An 8,057-nucleotide genomic window follows, 5' to 3' on the forward strand; every position below is an offset into this window, starting at 1 on the left:
GCTTTTGTTTTTGTTTTTGTTTTTTTAGAGAGAGATTTTTGCTATAGGGCACATGTGCTCACCAGAGAGAGACGGAAAGACAGAAAGCTAGAAATCGCCTCCCGGGGCGATGGCCACGTCATAATCTCTTCTCCTCTGTTCTCCTCTTGGGATCTTGGGTGGGCATGCACGCATATGTGCCCAGTGTGAGTTTCAAGTTGCTAGGTCCAGGATTCGAAACATCGTTGACTATGTGGGAGTTAAGCAATATAACAATTGCACCATCTGTTTGATCCCAGTAAAAAAATTTAAAATAGTAATAATGACAAATAGAATGAAATCATTCTAAAAAAAGAATTTGCTGTTTTTTAATAGGTACTGTTTCTGAATCAGTCTCTCTCTAGCACATAAAAAGTACTTTTAAAAAAGTCTATCTTCAGAATCGTTGACTATGTGGGAGTTAAGCAATATAACAATTGCACCATCTGTTTGATCCCAGTAAAAAAATTTAAAATAGTAATAATGACAAATAGAATGAAATCATTCTAAAAAAAGAATTTGCTGTTTTTTAATAGGTACTGTTTCTGAATCAGTCTCTCTCTAGCACATAAAAAGTACTTTTAAAAAAGTCTATCTTCAGAGCAACAATGTGTATTGAGAAAGTCATTTTGGATCTTCAATTAAAACGAAAAGATTGCTACAAAGTTAATAATATTCAAAATATCATAGTAATTTATTTAAATTTCTCCATTGACTTGTTTAGAAAAGGATTAAAAAAGTATGTTAAGAGGATACAAAGCGAGATGAACTATTGTGAATAATTGTTAATACTTGACAGAAATTACTCCAATGACAAACTGCTTTTCCTTATTAAAACTTAATTATCATATTATCATATTAAAAATATGATGCCAGCAGATGGCTTAAGGTTACATCACTGGACTCCCACGTAGCTGATCGTGGTTCGAGTCCTGGACCCAACAGCTTAAAACTCACACTGGGCATGTGTGCATGTGCATCCAAAATGCCAACAAGAGAATGGAGGAAAAAGAATTATGGCAAAGTCCTCTCTCCTGGGGGTGGTGGGGGGAAGTGATTTCTTACCTTCTGTCTCTCCACCTGGCCAGCAAGTATGCACGCCCTATAGCAAAAAATCTCTCTTTAAAAAAAAGAGAAATATAAATAATATTTCTTCTAATTCTAGATCCTGAGATAATGACAATTTCCAATACTGTAGGTTATCAATGTTCAAGAGCTGAGGAAAAATTTCTTATACAACTTAAGTAAGATTATGTTAATGATTCTAAATTATATTCTACAATGAGATTGGGGGGGGGACCTATTTGGGACCAGCAGTTAGTAATGGCTATGTCGCTGAACTCCCATGTAGCCGACCGCGGTTTGCGTCCTGGACCCAGTGGCTTAAACTCACACTGGGCGAGTGTGCATGTGTGCCCAAGATCCCGAGAGGAGAATGGAGGAGAAGGGATTGCGATGTGGCCATCCCCCCTGGGAGGTGATTTCTCGCTTTCTATCTCTCTGTCTCTGTCTGTCTTTCTGGCGAGTGCACGTGCACTATAGCAAAAATCTCTCAAAAAAATTATTTAAAAAGGAAAGTCTTGGGGCTGGCAGGTGGCAAGGTGGTTAAGGTGCTGGACTTCCACACGGCTGACCATGGTTCAAATCCTGGACCTGTTGGCTTGCTTTCTTACATTTCCTCCCCCCTCCCTCTCTCTCTCTCTCCCTCTCTCTCTATCTCTGGTCAAATTAAAAATAATAATAATAATAATTTTTTTAAAAAGGTCAGTCTCAGAAATAAAAAAAAGGTAAAATACATAAAATTTTCCCTAAAAAATAAAATCCAACAGATATTTCCCAATTATTTATATATATCAGAATATCAGAGTTAAATGTGATTTACAATTTTTAAAAGCCAAGTATAGGCCAGCAAGGTAGTTGGGGTGGCTGGATCCCATATGGCCAACTGAGTAATTTAATTAAGTCTTGGGCCCATTGGGCCCAGTGGGTTAAAAGGCAAGCCAGGGTAGGGAGCAGGAGGGGTGGGGATAAAAGGGGGTAGCAGGTGACGTGGTGGTTAAGGCACTGGATTCCAACATGGTTGACTATGGTTTGAGTCCTGGACCCAGTGACTTGAAAATCATGCCAGATATGCATGCATGCAATCCCAAAAACCTGAGAGGAGAATGAAGGAGAAGGGATTACTGCCTGGCATTCCCCTAGGGGGGAGGGATTTTTCATTCTCCCTCCCTCTCTCTCCCTCTTCTCTCTGTCTCTCTCCAGTGAGTTCATGTGCTCTATGGCAAACATCTTTTTTAAAAAAGGCAAGCCAGGCACGTGTGCATGCGTGCCCAGAGTCCTGAGAGGAGAATGGGAAAGAAGGTATTGTGGCATGGTCATCCCTCCCTAGGTGGATGCTTTCTCACTTCTCTCACCTTTCTCTCTGTCTCACTCTGGCAAGTGTAAGAGCCCTATACAAATTGGAAAAAAAAAAAAAAGTATGGAACCAGTAGATAGCATAACATTTATGTCACTGGATTCCCATGCAATCGACCATGGTTCAAGTCCTGGATCGGGAGGCTTAAAACTCACACCAGGCGTGTGTACACATGCCCAAGATCCCAAGAAGAGAATGGAGGAGAAGGGATTGTGGCATAACCATCCCCCCTAAGGGGTGATTTCTCGGTTTCTGTCTCTCTCTGTCTCTCCAGTAAGCACATGTGCCCTATAACAAAAATCTCTCGGGAACCAGCAGTTAGCGTAATGGCTATGTCGCTGGATTCCCACGTAGTCGACCGCGGTTCGTGTCCCGGACCCGGTGGCTTAAAACTCACGCCGGGCGCGTGTGCGTGCGTGCCCAAGATCCCGAGAGGAGAATGGAGGAGAAGGGATTGCGGCGTGACCATCCCCCCTGGGGGGTGATTTCTCGCTTTCTGTCTCTATGTCTCTCTCTGTCTGTCTGGCGAGCGCACGCGCCCTACAGTGAAAATCTCTCCAAAAAAAATGATTTCTCGGTTTCTGTCTCTCTCTGTCTCTCCAGTAAGCACATGTGCCCTATAACAAAAATCTCTCTTAAACAAAAAAGCAAGTATGATTTGGGCAATTATTTCAGGTTGGCTACAAGAAATGAAGAAAAAAGACACTCTGCCCACTGACCAATATTTTAGTTTCTAAATTTATGCACAATAAAATGGGCATAGTTTCATATATAAATCATAAATACCAAAGTATCCTACTATACTGAACTTACCTATTTTTGGAAAAAGAAACAGAGTAATGGGACTACTGTGTATAAACACACACACACACACACACACACACACAAAATCAATCAAAGACCTCAATATAAGAATTAAAATATAATGATTTTAGAGGAAAAGCTTTCTGATTTTGGATTTGGCAATGATTTCTTGGCTATGACATCAAAAATGTAGGTAGCAAAAGAAAATATGTATTAAATTGGTTCATCAAAATAAAGAAAGCTTTTTTGGACACCATCAAGAAGTAAAAAGGATAACCCATAAAATGAAAAAAAATTTGCAAAGCATATATCTCATAAAGGATTATTTATAACTCAATGAAAACACAAAAACAAACCTGAATGAAATACAGGCAAAAGATTAAAAAGACATTTTTCCAAAGATGTAAAACTGGTCAATAAGGACACGAAAAGATAATCAACATCCCTAGACAATAGAGAAATGCAAATCTGAAGCACAATGAGTTCCTACTTCATACCCATTAGAATGGATATTATCTAAAAAAAAAAAAAAAAATTGCAAGGATATGGAGAAATCAGAACTCTCATGCATTGCTAGTGGTAACATAAAACAGTATAACTGCTGTGGACAAGTTTTTCCATAGGACACATGTACTCTCTGAGGAGAGGGGGAGGGGGAGGGGAGAGAGAATCTTCCCACAAGGGGGATAGTCACACTACAATCTCTTCTCACCCATATCCCTCTTGGGATTTGGGGCACATATGCACTGGCATGTTTTTCAGGCTGCCAGGGTGCAGGACTTGAAAACCACAGAGTCAGTCATGTGGAATCTAGTGCCTTAACCACCATGCTACCTGATGGCCCACGTCAGCAATTTTATTTATATTCTATTCCTTTATTAAATTGCCTGTAAGTACATAGCTCCTTATGTGCTCTCTAAATTGGCCTTGTCATCACACTTCTTTCCTCATCAGTGGGTTTAGTAAAATCTTTGATAGGTATTGCTTTATATTTTTATTTAAGCTATGATTTTAACTTTTTGAAAATTATACTGTATTTAAAGTAAAGTTTATAAAATTAACTTTAGATTAGAAAAAATAGCTAAAACTTGGGAACCAGCAGTAAGCGTAATGGCTATGTCGCTGGACTCCCACGTAGTCGACTGCGGTTCACATCCTGGACCCGGTGGCTTAAAACTCACACCGGGCGTGTGTGCATGCGTGCCCAAGATCCTGAAAGGAGAATGGAGGAGAAGGGATTGCGGCGTGACCATCCCCTCTGGGGGGTGATTTCTCACTTTCTGTCTCTATGTCTCTCTCTGTCTGTCTGGTGAGCGCATGCGCCCTATAGCGAAAACCTCTCCAAAAAAAAAGAAAAAAAAAAGTAGTTAAAACTTGGGGCCAGCATGTGGCATAGTAATTAAGGAGCTGGATCCCACACAGCTGACTCTGCAGTTCGAGTCACAGACCCTTTGGTTTAAAAAAACATGACAGGTGCGTGTGCATACATGCCCAAAATCCCAAGAGAAGAGAGGGGAAATGACTGTGGTGAGGCCATATTCTCTGGGGGTGTAGGGGGTGATTTCTCAAGCTAAACTTTTTAATGAATAGGCTGTAGTGTTCAATTGATATGACAGAAAAGGGAGAAACTTAATAGACTGCCCTGTAGGTATCTGATTAGTCCAAATAAATATTATGGCATCATTCACTAATTAATATAGACAACACTAAGATCAAGATTAGAAGGAAAAGCTACACTGGTTAGCCTTGAGATACCCAAACTGAGGCACTGATCTGGCAGTTGAATATATGGGTACAGTACTTGGAGAGGAATCAGAACTGAATTATACACTGAGAAATCAAGATAAAAGATGAAACTAAGAGAATCCATACAAATGAGATTGACTAGAAACAGAGTACAGATAAAGGGCTCAGCAAGAAAACTTTACCTCTTTTCTTTCTTTCACTGCATATCCAATCCATCTACAAATCCTGCCAGTACTACTTCCAAATTATTATGTATCTAGACTCCAGATATTTCTATCTTCACTGTTACCACTACAATCAAAGCCACCACAATATGAGCTGGATCATTACCATAGCTTCCTAAACAATCCCTTTGATTCTTCCTTGCTCTTTAGAATCCATTTTCCACATAGCAGCCAGCATAATCCTTTTAAAAATTGGTCTAAAGCCTCCAATGGCTTCCTATAGCATTTAGAATAAAATCTAAATCCTTATTGTTACATGATTTTATCACAGCTACTTCTCTGACCTCTTCTACTACTCTCCTCACCTCACCCCCACTTTGCTACAGCTGAATTAGCCTCTTTCTTACTCCGACCACTCTGTTATCTCAAGGTATGAAAAATCTTCCCTAAGAAATCAGAATGATTTGCTTCCTTCCCTCCTTTACACCTTTACTCAATGTCACCTCCTCAGGCCTTTCCAAACCACCCACTTAAAATTCTAAAATACTTTCCCCCATATCCTCAAAATCAGCAGTCACCTCCCCTCTTCCTTGCATTTGTTTTTTGTAGTAATTATCACCTTTATTTGTCCTTTCAAATTGCAAAACAAAACATTATAGACTAAGTGGCTTAAACAACAGAAATTATTTCTCACAGTTTTGCAGGCTGGAAATTCAAGGTCCATAGCCTTTCCTCTGTGTTTGAGAGAGACTGGGGGAGGTAAACTCTCTGATGGCTCTTCTTTTAAAGAGATATCACTCTTTTTAAAAATTTAATTTTATTTATTATTACTATTTTTTAATTTGATGAGAGAGAAAGTGAGATAGCAAGCCACCAGATCTGGAACTCAAACTGTGGTCGGCCATGTGGGAATTCAGTACCTTAACCACCATGCCACTTGCTGACCACTCTGTTGTCTCTTTTTTTTTTTTTTTTTTAATGGAGGAATTGAATATTTTATTATGTCTTATTTTTTGCTGCAAAGCTGTTGCTTCAACTGTATAAAATAGCACCAGCAAATGCAGTATATGGCAAAACTAAAACAGTACTGTTCTTTAACACTATACAACTAACAAAACTTTTTTCCACTCCCACTTATTTCCAACGGAGAGGAAATGAAGTATTTTGACCCACATCCAGGGATGGTTATATATGGTGTTATGTAAGGCTTAGGCGAACAGTGTTATCACTAATTACATCATTTTTATAACTAGTTTTTAATCACAGATAATTTCATGAATTCCTAATACTTGAGCATAGACTAAGAATTATAGAATATTGTGAAAAAGATACATTTGTGTTTATTAAAAATATGATCATTAGGAAGTTAATGGGTTTTTCTTTCCAGTAGTGGTGTTCAGAGTAGTTTCTTTTTCCGCTGGTATTGCTAAAAGTTGCAATTTAAGTCTTCTATCAACCACTAATTTACGACAGCTATGCCTGGATTAAGTTGTTTCACACAACTTTATTTAAGGGTTCTTTTACTCTTCAATAGACTTTACATATTTCTCATACGCATCTTCACTCATTAGTTCATCTAATTCTGAAGGGTTACTCAGTGTCACCTTGATCAGCCAACCATCTTCATAACAAGATGTGTTGACAAGTCCTGGATTTTCTGCAAGAGCTTCATTAACTTCAGTTACTCCTCCTGACAGAGGACAACAGAGTTCACTAAGCAGCTTTTACACTTTCCAAAACACCAAACTCATCTTGTTTGTTCAGTTTTGTTCCAACTTCACGCAGACTACAATAAACATCTCCCAAAGCTTCCTGTGCAAAATTGCTGATTCCCACTGTTCTAATACCGTTTTCTGTTGTTATCCACTCATATTTCTCCGTGAATTTATGCACCGACAGCAGAGCCAGACCCGTGCGCGGCGTCCGGAAGGCGCCCACCCACAGCAGGGCACCACGGATACCATGGCGTGCAGGCTGCAGGCCACAGAGGGTCTGGTGCTGCACTGCGCCCGACCACCTGGAGCAGGGGGCGGGGCCCTGTTGTCTCTTCTTAAAAAGACGCTAATTCTATCAAATCAGGGCCCCCACCCCTACAAGCTCATTTAACCTTGATTACTTCCTCAGAGGCCCCATCTCCATATATATAAAACCATATAGGACTTGAACCATATAGGTCTTAAATTCTTCATTTGCTCAATATCCATAGCTTTTACACAGTTCCTGATGTTCTCAGAACCATGTAAGTCTTGAACCTAAGAAATTCGATGGGACACTAACAGTGAGTTTCTAACATATTAGTATCTTTCTATGTATCAAGTTCGTTTTCTGTTTCTCACTCTGGAAGATAAAAGAACAATGCTTTTTGCCTGTTTTGCTCACTGCTGATTGTCTCATACCTGGAACAGTACCTGACATACAGAAAGCAGTCGATATATATTGGTTGAATATATTTAATAAATAAATGAAAAACAAAAAAGGCCTATAATAATGAAAAGTAGAGATCAGCAGATGGCAGTAGCAGTTACATCCCTGGACTCCCACATGGTCAACCACAGTTCTAGTTCTAGACCCAGTGGCTTGAGACTCACAATGGCAGTGTGTGCATGCATGCCTAAGATCCCAGGAGAACTGAGAAAGGATTGTGACGTGGTCAGTCCCCCTGGGGTTCATTTCTCACTTTCCCTCTCACTGTCTCTGTCTGTCTCTCTTTGGTGAGTACAGGCTCCCTAAAGCAAAAACTTGTACCAAAAACAAACAAACAAAAAAGATAATGATGATGATGAAAGGTAAAGGAGGAGAATAAGGTGAAGGAAAACAAAACAAAACAAAACTGTAAAGCCAGGTACCAAAGAACTTTTTAAAAATATCAGGTGATTTGTATGATGACATTAAAAGTGAAAAGGAAAGAG

The 8,057-nt window shown here is 39.5% G+C and overlaps 1 protein-coding gene and 1 pseudogene across 1 annotated transcript in view; both read right to left on the reverse strand.

Moving 5' to 3' along the window:
• Positions 1 to 8,057, reverse strand: part of BRIP1 (BRCA1 interacting DNA helicase 1) — a 172,412-nt gene that overhangs the window by 68,464 nt on the left and 95,891 nt on the right. The gene's annotated exons all lie outside the window — the stretch shown is intronic.
• The window catches only part of LOC106733731 (glycine cleavage system H protein, mitochondrial-like), a 2,202-nt pseudogene continuing 813 nt past the window's right edge, over positions 6,669 to 8,057 (reverse strand).

The sequence above is a fragment of the Tupaia chinensis genome, unplaced genomic scaffold (genome assembly GCF_000334495.1).
Source record: "Tupaia chinensis unplaced genomic scaffold, TupChi_1.0 Scaffold144642_1, whole genome shotgun sequence".
In the NCBI taxonomy this organism is placed as follows: domain Eukaryota; kingdom Metazoa; phylum Chordata; class Mammalia; order Scandentia; family Tupaiidae; genus Tupaia; species Tupaia belangeri.